Genomic DNA, 16,981 nt, shown 5'->3' with positions numbered 1-16,981 from the left:
TATCTTGAGATCTGGAATTGTAATTCCCCCAGAACTCTTCTTTTTGCTCAGGATTGTTTTGCTAGTCAGGATCTTTTGTAGTTCCATATGAATCACAACAATGGCCAGCGAGCATAGCACAGAAACCCTGAGGGTGAAGTACTGGCACACATATCTGGATCATAACCAAAAGCTCTCTTCATTGTTCTTACAACCCTTCAGACCTGCTCAAAAAGGGGGAAATCATGCCTGATACTGGATGCTAGCCAGCCATACCCAGTCTGGCGAGGTCATCTTGGAAGAGAACCTTCAATCGCCCATTTATTAATCCCTAACTATATTCTAACATTTGTCCTTATAACCAGAGGTAAGTTGGGTCCTCACCCCATCAAGGAAACGTCTGTTTGCAACAGATGGAGACCCTCACTGAAAATCATAACCAATCAAAATGCAAAGTCGTGCAGCCAATACCAACTGATGCATCTGCAACATAAGTCTTGCACCTAAGGCTCAGGGATCATTGCAGAAGAGGAGACAGAAAGATTGTAAGAGATGGGGGAACATAGAGTTTTCTGTGAGATTGTGTCACTCAGAAATGCTAGGAGCTACACCCCCTGAAGTCTCACCAACAAGGTTGCCTAAACATGACCTGAACAAGGACAACACATAAGTGGACATGCTGACATGGATAGGGGAAGCTCAAGAGGCCTCAGCTGTACACAAAGAACTACAGAACTGAGGAATCCCAAAAGTGGGAGAAATACTATGCTTAGCAATATCTATGTTTAGCAATTAATTCTAAAAGAGGCCATAAATTTGAAGGAGGTCAGGGAGAGGTATGAGGGACAGCTTGGAGGGAGGAAAGAAAAAGGAGGAATATATAATGATATATAATGATAATATAATGATAATCCCAAAAAGTAAAGTTAGATGTAAAGATGGGAATACAACCTTCCTCATTTCGTAAGTGAGACAGGAGAAATTCAAAAGAGTTTACATTTTCCGCTCTATTGACAAGATGTAGAATGCAGATTTACTGCCTGTCATTTCTGTCTGTTGTGTTCACTGCTTTCCATGTGTTTTGCAACATGGAGTTACTGTGACTGTGTAGGCTAACAAGTGTTTCAGGAGCTTCAGCGGTGAGCAGGGTCGTGGTGGCTCGTGCCTGTAATACCAGCACACGAGAGACAGAGGCAGCAAGCTTCGTAGTGAGACCTTGTCTTAAAAAAGAAAAGAACAGAAAGGCAAGGTGTTGATTTTTTTTCTAATTGCTGTGACAAACACCCAATAGAAATAAAAGAGAAACACAATTACTTTAGTTCATGGTTTCAGTGCATTGTCATCTGTCTTTGTTCCTGGGATGTATGGTAGTGGTAGTTGTCAATGCAGGAAAACATGGTAACAGGAAGCAAGGAGGTTAACACAAAAGGGTAGAAGGAGACGTCTCTCCAAATTCACACCCGTGACCTACTTCCTTCAGTAGGTCCTACATCCTAGAGTTTCTACCACCTCCCAGAATAGCCTCTGGCTGGGGAAGGAAGTGTTCAACACAGGAACCTACAGGCCAACAGCTCAAATTCTAGCTCTTAACAGCCAAATGAGATACAAGCTGCAGAGAGACAGAATCACAGAAGAGTCCCAGCGTTCAAGAAAACATTCATGGCTGAGAGAGGGCTATCTACTAGCTAGAAAATATTCCCCAGTGTCTGCAACATTATTATTCTAGCTTTTTGCATCACAAAACACCAGAAAACAGCACGCAGGCTCTGTTTTTATGATTGAGGTATCCGGAATGTTTTTACCTAAGTTCCACTAGTGTCCAACGTTGCAATCTGATTGGAAGACAACTGGTCCCTACTTCTCGATTGCTTCATATTCAGGAGCCATACATGCTAGATATTTAAAATATGGCCTTGCACAAAGGTAAATGAAAATTGTTCTTGGGAGCAGTCACTCTCTGGTAGATCACAGGAACTCAGATCTTCCTAAAGTAGACAGGAATTAGGTATGGTTAAGTAAGGATTGAGAAGGTTAATTCATGATAGGTTCCTATAATGTGACTCTGACTTTTTTTTTATCTCCCTCCCCTCAGTCTCTTCCTTTGAAAACTTTATCAACAATATGTATCTAGAATCTATCCATTTCTTTTAGATTTTCCACAGTTTCTAAAAGTGTAAACATGTAGAGTATTCCCTTACCTGGACCCTCTGCATTTTCTTGGTAATTGTTGTTCCCTGTCCCTTTTATTTCTAAATGTATTAATTTTGGGTCTTCTCTTTATTTCGCTTACTTTAATTATGTTTTCAGAGAACCAACTATTTAAATATTTAATATTGTTCTTTTAGGTTCCACTTCATCAATGTCTGCTATTATTTTCTCTATTATTACTTACCATCTATGGCTTTCAGATTCGGTTTGTTTTTATTTTCCGAAAACTGGAGATATATAGCTTAGGCGTGTCTATGAAGCCTCTCTGACTTATCAATCTACAGGGTTAGATATATACACAATTCCTCTCAGAACTGTCTCAGCTGTATCCCGAGGTCTGCCAATTCCATGTGCTTAATGAATGGTTTCCTAATATAACTATCTTCCCAGTGCCCAGAATGGTATATTCTATATCACCGATACATTACAGGAAAAACAAAAAACATTGAAAGATGCCTTTGCCCAAATTTTGGAAAACAGGTTTATGAATGAGTTTATGGTTTCTTTGGTTTTTGTTTGTTTGTTTGTTTTCAGTGTGTATTCATGTGCATATGATATGGAGGGTTTTTCACACGTGTAGAGAGATTTGTGTGGGTACACATGCATATGGTTGTAGGTCCAAGTGGAGGCCCGAGGCTGGAAATTATCTTCGATCACTCTTCCACCTTACTCGTCTTACTTATTGAAGCAGGATCTCTCATTCAAACCCAGAGATCTCTGATAAGGTTAGTCTTGCTCGCTCCCAGCCCTCCAGACTCCCTGCCTCTGCCTCTCCTTCCTGAGACTGCAACAACAGGAATGTTACTGTGCTCAGCCAGAATGGAGGGAGGCTGGGGGCGGATCCTTCTGCTTGTGCAGGGGCTTCTACAAAACACTGAACCATCTTCCCAGGCTCCTAAATTAGCCATTCAATGCTTTGTTTATCATTTGGTAGAAGATGATTTTGAGGAAGCATTACATCTAACTGCACATTAAAGAGGAAAAAATAAGGACTCATTTAATTTTTTATTGGATATTTTATGTATTTACATTTCAAATGTTATCCCCTTCCCCCATCCCCCCCTCTCCCTGCTTCTATGAGGATGTCCCCCTGCCATCCACCCACTCCCACCTCACTGCCCTGGCATTCCCCTACACATGCGACTGGACCACAGGTCCCTCCATGGGTACTCTTTGGTTGGTGGTTTAGTGCCCGGGAGCTCTGGGGGGTCTGGTTGGGTTGATATCATTGTTCTTCCTATGGGGTGGCAAACCCCTTCAGTTCCTTCAGATAAGGACTCTTTCTTAATAAACTTTTCCTTAGAAATAGAAATTTAGCAACTTTATGAATTTTCATAACAAAAGTTCAAATGACTAGCTCATAAATCAATAAAAATAAAGTAATATTGAAACACTAACACCATCCAAGAAACTTAAGGAATTACACATGGTAATCTAGGCTTGTAATCTCAAAGAAGCTGAAAATCATGAATTTGGGAGCAAGCTAGACTGTGTAGAAGACAGAAGTTAGCCTGAGATGCATAGTGAGATCCTGTTTTAAACATAATAAGATAAATCTGGAGGTACATGCCTATAATCTCAGTACTCAGGAGTCCAAGATAGGAGGATAATGAATTCAAGGCCCATCTAGGGCTATGTAGCAAGGCTATATACATTAAACAATGCATAATGGCACTGTTCTAATATTTAATTTGCACAATAGTGTTTCAACATTTACACTACTCTGGCATTGTTAAAGCGAATATATACCAAGTAAAGTATTGAGCTATTTTTTCTTCCGTTTCTGCATTTTGAGACTCACCAACACAAAATCATTTGGTTTTGTTTGTTTGTTTGGTTGGTTGGTTGGTTGGTTGGTAGGTTGGTTGGGTAGGTAGGTTGTAAGACAAGGTCTCACTTTACTTCAAACCTCTAGTCCTTCTCCCTGAGCCTCTCAGGTACTAAAATTATAAGCATGAACCACATGCCTGGCTGAATCAGTGTCAGCAGACTCCAGAGACACCTTGGAGAGTCTCTAGGGTCTGTAGCAAGAATATTCTAATTGATCACCATCAGTAATAGTGACGATGAGGCAGGGTAGCATAATTAAGGTATTTATAGAGAGGTCTAGAACTCTAGTTCTTCCATAAACACACTCGAGCTCTTGCACTAAATCATTCAGCCATTTACCTTAGGTAAATTCGACTGTACTTGTTCCTATCTATCAGACCTTAGTTTAGAAACACCTGGTGTTTCTGCTCCTACAGTGGAGTTCGTTGTAACGCTTCCCACAGGACAGAGTTCTCTTGGGAAAATAGAGTACATATGGAGAATTGGGTTGGTGTTCCGTTGTTGTGATGGAGCGTCTGAGAAAATGTGTAAGGAAGGGCTTATTTTTGTCCATGATTTCAGAGGTCTCAGTTGATGGTCACTTGATGTTTCTGAGTCTATGAGGAGGTAGATTGATCACTGTAAGTGAGGAGCTCGTAATGGAGTAAAGCTACTCACGTCACAGTGGTCAGGAAGAGAAAGGAAGAGGCTACAGGCAGTATATACCCTTCCTTGACCTGTCCAGAGTAATGCACTACCCCAAATTTCCATCATCTCAAATATTTACTCTACCATGAGCAGTAATGATTAATGAACTCATGACCAGCCACTTTTCAAAGACCTTGCATCTGAATACTCCTGTATTGGAGACGAAGACTTCCATTCGTAAAGCTTTAAGGTACATTTCACGTCCAAAACACAACAGTGAGAGTGTAACTGACAACTACACCAAGAACTTAGAAGAGAGCCTTAGAAAGGAAAGCAACTCCCTCTCCTGGATTCCAGCCTCTTTTCTACAAACACACATGAATAACCTCCCTGGCTACTGCTGCTGCTGCTGCTGTTGCTGCTGCTGCTGCTGCTGCTCCTCTTCCTCCTCTTCTTCCTCCTCCTCCTCTTCTTCCTCCTCCTCTTCCTCCTCCTCCTCCTTTCTCCTTTTCTTCTTTTCTTTACCAGGCACAACCTGACTGACAGTACAACCTGCTTTTTCACAGTTCTTTCTTTTTGGCAATCTCTATGACATATCTCATTTGCTACTTCTTGAATCCCTGTGCTAGTCGAGTTGGCTAACTGGGACAGCCATCAGCTGTGAGTAGGTAAACTGATACACATATTAGCACTGACTGCCACAAATCTTGTCAGCATTCCAAGTACTTTGGACTCTGATTTAGTGTGTACAAGGGTCACTTAATTTTTCTTTCTTTTAGTATTTTTCTTGCTTACTTCCTTTTTCTCTAATTTCTTTCTTTCTTTGTGTTTCATAGAAGCTATTGTGTGATTAAGTAGGTAAAAAGTCATACAAATAAGCGTTTCATAAGCACTGGTCTTTGGCAGGCATCGTAGTGATAAGAAGGACACAGTGAAGCAATTCTGAATTCTCCAGTTTCATGTTTCCATGGATATTGAAGCTCAAAGAAGTTGGCAACCCAAAAGTATTCTTGGCCGTGGTGAAACATTCATATTAAAAATAATAACCAGATTATCCAGATGTATAACTTGTATAAATGGTATATTTGACAGTGTGCTTGTATAAGTGTACATGCTGTATTTATTTATTTTGTCACTAGTTAGTTAATGCTATCTTTTGTATAAATGCTGGCTTTGGGATGAAAATTCAATATAGGGCGTGCAGCACTATATTTGTGCTTTTAAGGACCAGCATCAGGCAATGCTGCCAGGCAGAAGACAAACCCCTGGTCCCAAGCAGTTCTCCTGATTCAGCTTTCCAAGCAACTGGGATTACAGGCACATGCTGTGCTCAGCTTGTCATTTCAGTAGAGACACACTGCATATCTGGATGACAGTGCCAAGCTAACTCACTGCTGCCTGGGCTCTTACAGGTGAGCAAACAAAAGTACCTGAGAAAAGATTTACTTTCTCTGGGATGGAAAGCTATGGGGTATTTTATTCTTTGCACTCTCTTGAATTTTCCATAGACATGCACGATCATGCAAATACGCATTATATACATACATACGCACTTATATACACACATACGCACTTATATCTGGGGCCTCAGAATATCATACAGTCCTATATTCTGCTTTCAGAAAAATTATATCCCATTATACTCCTATCTATAGGTCTTAAATGTTTTGTGTAAAAGAGAGCCCATGGGCAGCACCCCACGAGCGAACCTGAGCCTCAGGACCACAGGTAAGACCAAAATTTCTGCTGCAAGAAAGCTGCCTGGTGAGCTTGGGACACGGAAGCAGAATTTCTCTAGGACCGGGCACGTTCTGTGTTTACCGGAAGTCCCACACCCGTGGATCCCGGCCCGCAGCAGCTCTCTGCTCCCAGACCCGGTGAGAGAGAGACCCAACCGCCTGGTCAGGTGGGCACTCCTGAGGCTGCAGAGCGGAAGAGACCACCAACACTGCTCACCCCTGCCCACATCCCTGGCCCAAGAGGAAACTGTATAAGGCCTCTGGGCTCCCGTGGGGGAGCGGCAGGACCCCTGCCAGAGACACCGCCGGACCCTGAAGGAAACAGACCGGATAAACAGTTCTCTGCACCCAAATCCCATGGGAGAAAGAGCTAAACCTTCAGAGAGGCAGACAAGCCTGGGAAACCAGAAGAGACTGCTCCCTGCACACACATCTCGGACGCCAGAGGAAAAAGCCAAAGACCATCTGGAACCCTGATGCACTGAAGCTCCCGGAAGGGGCGGCACAGGTCTTCCTGGTTGCTGCCGCTGCAGAGAGCCCCTAGGCAGCACCCCACGAGCAAACCTGAGCCTCAGGACCACAGGTAAGACCAAATTTTCTGCTGCAAGAAAGCTGCCTGGTGAACTCAAGACACAGGCCCACAGGAACAGCTGAAGACCTGTAGAGAGGAAAAACTACACGCCCGAAAGCAGAACACTCTGTCCCCATAACTGACTGAAAGAGAGGAAAACAGGTCTACAGCACTCCTGACACACAGGCATATAGGACAGTCTAGCCACTATCAGAAATAGCAGAACAAAGTAACACTAGAGATAATCTGATGGCAAGAGGCAAGCGCAGGAACCCAAGCAACAGAAACCAAGACTACATGCCATCATCGGAGCCCAATTCTCCCACCAAAACAAACATGGAATATCCAAACACACCAGAAAAGCAAGATCTAGTTTCAAAATCATATTTGATCATGATGCTGGAGGACTTCAAGAAAGACATGAACACACATAGGGAAGCACAGGAAAACATTAATAAACAAGTAAAAGCCTACAGAGAGGAATCGCAAAAATCCCTGAAAGAATTCCAGGAAAACACAATCAAACAGTTGAAGGAATTAAAAATGGAAATAGAAGCAATCAAAAAAGAACACATGGAAACAACCCTGGATATAGAAAACCAAAAGAAGAGACAAGGAGCTGTAGATACAAGCTTCACCAACAGAATACAAGAGATGGAACAGAGAATCTCAGGAGCAGAAGATTCCATAGAAATCATTGACTCAACTGTCAAAGATAATGTAAAGCGGAAAAAGCTACTGGTCCAAAACATACAGGAAATCCAGGACTCAATGAGAAGATCAAACCTAAGGATAATAGGTATAGAAGAGAGTGAAGACTCCCAGCTCAAAGGACCAGTAAATATCTTCAACAAAATCATAGAAGAAAACTTCCCTAACCTAAAAAAAGAGATACCCATAGACATACAAGAAGCCTACAGAACTCCAAATAGATTGGACCAGAAAAGAAACACCTCCCGTTACATAATTGTCAAAACACCAAATGCACAAAATAAAGAAAGAATATTAAAAGCAGTAAGGGAAAAAGGTCAAGTAAAATATAAAGGGAGACCTATCAGAATCACACCAGACTTCTCGCCAGAAACTATGAAGGCCAGAAGATCCTGGACAGATGTCATACAGACCCTAAGAGAACACAAATGCCAGCCCAGGTTACTGTATCCAGCAAAACTCTCAATTAACATTGATGGAGAAACCAAGATATTCCATGACAAAACCAAATTTACACAATATCTTTCTACAAATCCAGCACTACAAAGGATAATAAATGGTAAAGCCCAACATAAGGAGGCAAGCTATACCCTAGAAGAAGCAAGAAACTAATCGTCTTGGCAACAAAACAAAGAGAATGAAAGCACACAAACATAACCTCACATCCAAATATGAATATAACGGGAAGCAATAATCACTATTCCTTAATATCTCTCAATATCAATGGCCTCAACTCCCCAATAAAAAGACATAGATTAACAAACTGGATACGCAACGAGGACCCTGCATTCTGCTGCCTACAGGAAACACACCTCAGAGACAAAGACAGACACTATCTCAGAGTGAAAGGCTGGAAAACAACTTTCCAAGCAAATGGTCAGAAGAAGCAAGCTGGAGTAGCCATTCTAATATCAAATAAAATCAATTTCCAACTAAAAGTCATCAAAAAAGATAAGGAAGGACACTTCATATTCATCAAAGGAAAAATCCACCAAGATGAACTCTCAATCCTAAATATCTATGCCCCGAATACAAGGGCACCTACATACGTAAAAGAAACCTTACTAAAGCTCAAAACACACATTGCACGTCACACAATAATAGTGGGAGATTTCAACACCCCACTCTCATCAATGGACAGATCATGGAAACAGAAATTAAACAGTGATGTAGACAGACTAAGAGAAATCATGAGCCAAATGGACTTAACGGATATTTATAGAACATTCTATCCTAAAGCAAAAGGATATACCTTCTTCTCAGCTCCTCATGGTACTTTCTCCAAAATTGACCATATAATTGGTCAAAAAACGGGCCTCAACAGGTACAGAAAGATAGAAATAATCCCATGCGTGCTATCGGACCACCACGGCCTAAAACTGGTCTTCAATAACAATAAGGGAAGAATGCCCACATATACGTGGAAATTGAACAATGCTCTACTCAATGATAACCTGGTCAAGGAAGAAATAAAGAAAGAAATTAAAAACTTTTTAGAATTTAATGAAAATGAAGATACAACATACTCAAACTTATGGGACACAATGAAAGCTGTGCTAAGAGGAAAACTCATAGCGCTGAGTGCCTGCAGAAAGAAACAGGAAAGAGCATATGTCAGCAGCTTGACAGCACACCTAAAAGCTCTAGAACAAAAAGAAGCAAATACACCCAGGAGGAGTAGAAGGCAGGAAATAATCAAACTCAGAGCTGAAATCAACCAAGTAGAAACAAAAAGGACCATAGAAAGAATCAACAGAACCAAAAGTTGGTTCTTTGAGAAAATCAACAAGATAGATAAACCCTTAGCCAGACTAACGAGAGGACACAGAGAGTGTGTCCAAATTAACAAAATCAGAAATGAAAAGGGAGACATAACTACAGATTCAGAGGAAATAATCCCACTAAAATCAGGGACTAGACAAGGCTGCCCACTCTCTCCCTACTTATTCAATATAGTTCTTGAAGTTCTAGCCAGAGCAATCAGACAACAAAAGGAGATCAAAGGGATACAGATCGGAAAAGAAGAGGTCAAAATATCACTATTTGCAGATGACATGATAGTATATTTAAGTGATCCCAAAAGTTCCACCAGAGAACTACTAAAGCTGATAAACAACTTCAGCAAAGTGGCTGGGTATAAAATTAACTCAAATAAATCAGTTGCCTTCCTCTATACAAAAGAGAAACAAGCCGAGAAAGAAATTAGGGAAACGACACCCTTCATAATAGACCCAAATAATATAAAGTACCTCGGTGTGACTTTAACCAAGCAAGTAAAAGATCTGTACAATAAGAACTTCAAGACACTGAGGAAAGAAATTGAAGAAGACCTCAGAAGATGGAAAGATCTCCCATGCTCATGGATTGGCAGGATTAATATAGTAAAAATGGCCATTTTACCAAAAGCAATCTACAGATTCAATGCAATCCCCATCAAAATACCAATCCAATTCTTCAAAGAGTTAGACAGAACAATTTGCAAATTCATCTGGAATAACAAAAAACCCAGGATAGCTAAAGCTATCCTCAACAATAAAAGGACTTCAGGGGGAATCACTATCCCTGAACTCAAGCAGTATTACAGAGCAATAGTGATAAAAACTGCATGGTATTGGTACAGAGACAGACAGATAGACCAATGGAATAGAATTGAAGACCCAGAAATGAACCCACACACCTATGGTCACTTGATTTTTGACAAAGGAGCCAAAACCATCCAATGGAAAAAAGATAGCATTTTCAGCAAATGGTGCTGGTTCAACTGGAGGGCAACATGTAGAAGAATGCAGATCGATCCATGCTTATCACCCTGTACAAAGCTTAAGTCCAAGTGGATCAAGGACCTCCACATCAAACCAGACACACTCAAACTAATAGAAGAAAAACTAGGGAAGCATCTGGAACACATGGGCACTGGAAAAAATTTCCTGAACAAAACACCAATGGCTTATGCTCTAAGATCAAGAATCGACAAATGGGATCTCATAAAACTGCAAAGCTTCTGTAAGGCAAAGGACACTATGGTTAGGACAAAACGGCAGCCAACAGATTGGGAAAAGATCTTTACCAATCCTACAACAGATAGAGGCCTTATATCCAAAATATACAAAGAACTCAAGAAGTTAGACCGCAGGGAAACAAATAACCCTATTAAAAAATGGGGTTCAGAGCTAAACAAAGAATTCACAGCTGAGGAATGCCGAATGGCTGAGAAACACCTAAAGAAATGTTCAACATCTTTAGTCATAGGGGAAATGCAAATCAAAACAACCCTGAGATTTCACCTCACACCAGTGCGATTGGCTAAGATCAAAAACTCAGGTGACAGCAGATGCTGGCGAGGATGTGGAGAAAGAGGAACACTCCTCCATTGTTGGTGGGATTGCAGACTGGTAAAACCATTCTGGAAATCAGTCTGGAGGTTCCTCAGAAAATTGGACATTGAACTGCCTGAGGATCCAGCTATACCTCTCTTGGGCATATACCCAAAAGATGCCTCAACATATAAAAGAGACACGTGCTCCACTATGTTCATCGCAGCCTTATTTATAATAGCCAGAAAATGGAAAGAACCCAGATGCCCTTCAACAGAGGAATGGATACAGAAAATGTGGTACATCTACACAATGGAATATTACTCAGCTATCAAAAACAACGACTTTATGAAATTCGTAGGCAAATGGTTGGAACTGGAAAATATCATCCTGAGTGAGCTAACCCAATCACAGAAAGACATACATGGTATGCACTCATTGATAAGTGGCTATTAGCCCAAATGCTTGAATTACCCTAGATCCCTAGAACAAACGAAACTCAAGACGGATGATCAAAATGTGAATGCTTCACTCCTTCTTTAAATGAGGAAAAAGAATACCCTTGGCAGGGAATAGAGAGGCAAAGATTAAAACAGAGACTGAAGGAACACCCATTCAGAGCCTGCCCCACATGTGGCCCATACATATACAGCCACCCAATTAGACAAGATGGATGAAGCAAAGAAGTGCAGACCGACAGGAGCCGGATGTAGATCGCTCCTGAGAGACACAGCCAGAATACAGCAAATATAGAGGCGAATGCCAGCAGCAAACCACTGAACTGAGAATAGGTCCCCTATTGAAGGAATCAGAGAAAGAACTGGAAGAGCTTGAAGGGGCTCGAGACCCCAAAAGTACAACAATGCCAAGCAACCAGAGCTTCCAGGGACTAAGCCACTACCTAAAGACTATACATGGACTGACCCTGGACTCTGACCTCATAGGTAGCAATGAATATCCTAGTAAGAGCACCAGTGGAAGGGGAAGCCCTGGGTCCTGCTAAGACTGAACCCCCAGTGAACTAGTCTATGGGGGGAGGGCGGCAATGGGGGGAGGGTTGGGAGGGGAACACCCATAAGGAAGGGGAGGTGGGAGGGGGATGTTTGCCCGGAAACCGGGAAAGGGAATAACACTCGAAATGTATATAAGAAATACTCAAGTTAATAAAAAAAAAAAAAAGAAAAAAAAAAGAGTAGGAGGAGGACAACAGCGTAATTGGAGAGGGTGACTATGATGGCAATACATTAAACACATATATGCAAATGTCACAATGAAACCCACTATCATCTACGATTGATATGTGGTGATAAAAACACCAAGAACAAAAAATAAAATGTGAAAACAAAAAAAAAACAAAACAAAAAAAAGAATTCGCAGCTGAGGAATGCCGAATGGCTGAGAAACACCTAAAGAAATGTTCAACATCTTTAGTCATAAGGGAAATGCAAATCAAAACAACCCTGAGATTTCACCTCACATCAGTGAGAATGGCTAAGATCAAAATCTCAGGTGACAGCAGATGCTGGAGAGGATGTGGAGAAAGAGGAACACTCCTCCATTGTTGGTGGGGTTGCAGACTGGTAAAACCATTCTGGAAATCAGTCTGGAGGTTCCTCAGAAAATTGGACATTGAACTGCCTGAGGATCCAGCTATACCTCTCTTGGGCATATACCCAAAAGATGCCCCAACATATAAAAAAGACACGTGCTCCACTATGTTCATCGCAGCCTTATTTATAATAGCCAGAAGCTGGAAAGAACCCAGATGCCCTTCAACAGAGGAATGGATACAGAAAATGTGGTACATCTACACAATGGAATATTACTCAGCTATCAAAAACAATGACTTTATGAAATTTGTAGGCAAATGGTTGGAACTGGAAAATATCATCATGAGTGAGGTAATCCAATCACAGAAAAACACACATGGTATGCACTTGTTGATAAGTGGCTATTAGCCCAAATGCTTGAATTACCCTAGATGCCTAGAACAAACGAAACTCAAAATGGATGATCAAAATGTGAATGCTTCACTCCTTCTTTAAAAGGGGAACAAGAATACCCTTGGCAGGGAATAGGGAAGCAAAGTTTAAAACAGAGGCAGAAGGAACACCCATTCAGAGCCTGCCCCACATGTGGACCATACATATACAGCCACCCAATTAGACAAGATGGATGAAGCAAAGAAGTACAGGCTGACAGGAACTGGATGTAGATCTCTCCTGAGAGACACAGCCAGAATACAGCAAACACAGAGGCATATGCCAGCAGCAAGCCACTGAACTGAGAATAGGACCCCCGTTGAAGGAATCAGAGAAAGAACTGGAAGAGCTTGAAGGGGCTCGAGACCCCATATGTACAACAATGCCAAGCAACCAGAGCTTCCAGGGACTAAGCCACTACCTAAAGACTATACATGGACTGACCCTGGACTCTGACCTCATAGGTAGCAATGAATATCCTAGTAAGAGCACCAGTGGAAGGGGAAGCCCTGGGTCCTGCTAAGACTGAACCGCCAGTGAACTAGACTGTTGGGGGGAGGGCGGCAATGGGGGGAGGATGGGGAGGGGAACACCCATAAGGAAGGGGAGGTGGGAGGGGGATGTTTGCCCGGAAACCGGGAAAGGGAATAACACTAGAAATGTATATAAGAAATACTCAAGTTAAAAAAAAAAACTTGGAATAAAAAAAAATGTTTTGTGTAAAAACTGAAAATGGCAGGTGGAGTTTGCAGTCATTCTTTCCCTCAGTAGGATATATATCCATTATATTTTAAAATTCTAAAATTCCAGAATTAAAGTATGCAGTCTAAAGTGTGTGTGTGCGCGCACGCGTGTGTGTGTGTGTGTGTGTGTGTGTTTGTCTGTCTGTTTACTATCTTAAACCATGTTGAAAGTGTTTGTTATTGGGGAATGTAACCAACAGTGTCTCACACAGTAGAATGCATATATTGACACTCAGATGTTAATTTCATGCCTTATTTCTTGAGCAAGGAAGAAAAGCGTTTTTTATATAACAAGTCCAAATATATGTTAATGGTAAATATTTAACATTGTGTGTTGCTGTTTCAAAATTATGTCAGAATACCTTGAAATATGTTGGAAGTTATGAAACATCCCCTAAAAAATACAAATAGATGTATATAAAGAAAGAGAGAGAAATAGAAGAAAGAAAGGAAGAAAAAGGAAAGGAAGAAAAAAGAAAAAAAGACACAGAGACAAGGAGAAACAGAGACAAAGAAACAGGGAGAGAGGGAGGGAGGGAGGGAGGGAGGGAAGGAGGGAGGGAGGGAGGAACAAAAAGTGTAAAACATTTTTGAAGGTTCATTGTTCCTTTGAAGCTTGATTGTTGGAACTCTTGGTGATGCTCAAACATGGGCTACAGCCTTTCGTTAGAGTACTTGAGGTGCTGATATTGAATATAAACTCCCAACATTGCTCCATTTCTTACATTACAGTGTTCATATGGATGAGCAGTAATTCAGTGTTAGTGATTTATAATATGTATCCTTAAGCAGAATTCGCCCATTTTCATTCTGTGTATGATAAACAGTGAAAGGGGGCACTGGGAAGCAATAACAGACGACACAACTAGCACTGGGCACTGTAAATCAGGTGAACATCATGGTGGCTAGTCAGTGGGACGACTAAATTCTGAGTAGTTTATAGGAGCCAACAGAGTAGTAATCTACCATAGCAAAAGTATTTTCACAAAAATGCAAGGCTAACAGATTGGCTTATGTTTGTGCTTAACTGACCCTGACCTGGTTTGCTTCTCTGCTGTAATAAAACACTGACCAAAAGCAACTTGAGAGGAAAGGATTTCTTTAGCTTACAGATCACAGTCCATCATGGTGAGAAACAAAGACAAGATCTCAAGACAGGAACTTATACACAGACACTGAAGCAGAGACCGTGGATGGTCACTACTTGCTGGCCTGCTGTCTGCTTCTGTTCACCTAGCTGCTTTATGCAACCAGGATCACTTGCCCAGGGCTGGTACTATCCACAGTAGGCTAGACGTCTTTTATGAATGCCCCATAGACAGCCAGTCTAATGGAGGGAATTTCTCTACTGAGATTCTCTCTTCCTAGGTGTGTCATGTTGGCAGCCAAGAATGGCCCTTGCAGAGTCGAAGCTTAGCAGTCGGCATACAGCCAAACGGCGATTGGTGGCTTTGAAGATGGGGGTTGGGGCACAAAACAAGGAAGGCAGGTAGGTGAAGTCTAAAAGCTGTAAAAGGATCATCCTGCACCTCCAAAGAGAAAGAAGCTTTGTTGACATTGACGTTAGGCCCCTAGCTCCATTTCTTAGTTTCTGATCTCCTAAAATGAAACAAATAAAAAAATGCATGCTGTTTTAAGTATCCATCTTGGTGGTTTGAAAAAGAATCCCCAAAGGCCCATGTATCTGAATGCTTAGTCGTTAGGGAGTGGAACTATTAGAGAAGGAATAGGCGGTATGGCCTTGTTGGAGAAAGTGTGTCATTAGGGGTGCTCTCTCTCTTTTTTTTTTTTAATGTTTAAAAATGATTTAATGGAGTAGTAATAAGTTCACTTGTATGCATTATCATTAATTTGTTTTTGAAAAATTGGAGTTGAGTTTGGAGCCCAACCAGGACCATAGTTGCTCTCTCTGTCTTTGCGTCTCCAGGACCACACGTGCCTACCACCATGCTGCCCGCCATGATGATAATGGACAAAGCCTCTGAAACTGTAAGCGAACCCCAGTTAAATGCTTTCTTTTATAAGAATCGTCCTGGTCATGGTCTATTCACAGCACTAGAACTGTGACTAAGACTGAAGTTGGTACCAGGGACTAGGGTATTGTTGTGACAGGCCTGACCGTGGTGTTTATTGCTGGGATGTGGAAGACTTTGAGACTCCGGGCTAGAAAAGCTGGTGGGTACTTTAAGCAGGGATTAATGGGCCATCCTAGTAAGAGCATAGAAGACAGTGGTGCTGAGCGTGATGTCGACTGTGGGAATCCAGATCAAGAGTTTTCAGAGGGAAAGAATATTAGTAAATGGCCTAGAAACCATTCTAGTGATATTTTGACAAAGAGTGTGCCTGCTTTCTGTACTTGTCCTAAAAAATCTGCCTGAAACTAAATTGAAGACTTTTTGGATCAATGGCTTTGACAGAGGAGATTTTAAAAGTAGCCTAGTATTGACTGTGTTGCGTGGTTGTTAGTGGTCTCTCCCATGCAGATCAATAGTGAAAGGAGCAAGCTGAGCAATGAAAGAAATACACTGTTTGGGGGGAAAATGTACAGTTTTGGGTGGAAAGGAGTAACAGGAATTATTAATGGAGCTAAGTCCATAGCTTGAGGAAATTAAAGTGTTTAAAGAAAAGCCTGATGCTAAATGAAATAAAGGTAGTGGTGGCCCCAGATAAAGACACACCCAGCTGAGCTTTCAACTTGTGAAAGGGAATTGGAGAAAAGTTTAAGCAGCGAGGGAAACTAGCAACAACAGAAAGGTGGTGCAGCCATATTTAAACCAGGGAGGCAAGTTCCAGGTTCAGTAGAGGTTAGTCTGGGCTGCGGGGTGAGTTCTAGGACACCTAAATTCATAGGCAGTGAAGGAAACCACCAAAAACAGTGAAAATGTATTTGAACAAGGGGACCATGTTCTAGCCCTGGTAAGCAGCAGAACCTGGCAACTTCAGCCATGTGGTTCTAGCTTTAGAGTAGAGAAAGGAGTTTTGTTTTTCTTTTTTTTTTTTTTGTTGAATTTAAAATTTTTTTATTAGATATATTTCTTTACTTACATTTCAAAGGTTATTCCCCTTACCGGTTTCCTGTCCATAAGCCCCATTCCCTCCCCTCCCTCTCCCCCTCCCCCTCCCCCATACGGGTATTCCCCCTATACATCCTCCTTATTGCCCACCCCCATATTCCCCTGCACTAGGGTCCAACCTTGGCAGGACCAAGGGCTTCCCCTTCCTCTGGTGCCCCACCAAGGCTATTCTCTGCTGCATATGCAGTAGGAGCCCTGGGTCA

At 41.7% G+C, this 16,981-nt stretch overlaps 1 long non-coding RNA gene across 1 annotated transcript in view; it reads right to left on the bottom strand.

Annotated features, from left to right (window-relative positions):
• Nucleotides 1-1,548: 1,548 nt before the first annotated feature.
• Nucleotides 1,549-16,981, bottom strand: part of LOC134486666 (uncharacterized) — a 25,225-nt gene continuing 9,792 nt past the window's right edge. The window contains exon 3 of the long non-coding RNA XR_010066009.1: nucleotides 1,549-1,964. This is a non-coding gene — a long non-coding RNA (uncharacterized LOC134486666). The remainder of the gene's footprint in view (nucleotides 1,965-16,981) is intronic.

This window comes from Rattus norvegicus, chromosome 4 (genome assembly GCF_036323735.1).
Source record: "Rattus norvegicus strain BN/NHsdMcwi chromosome 4, GRCr8, whole genome shotgun sequence".
In the NCBI taxonomy this organism is placed as follows: Eukaryota; Metazoa; Chordata; class Mammalia; order Rodentia; family Muridae; genus Rattus; species Rattus norvegicus.
The sequence above is the reverse complement of the archived record's forward strand: the minus strand, read 5'-3'. Positions and strand labels throughout refer to the sequence as shown.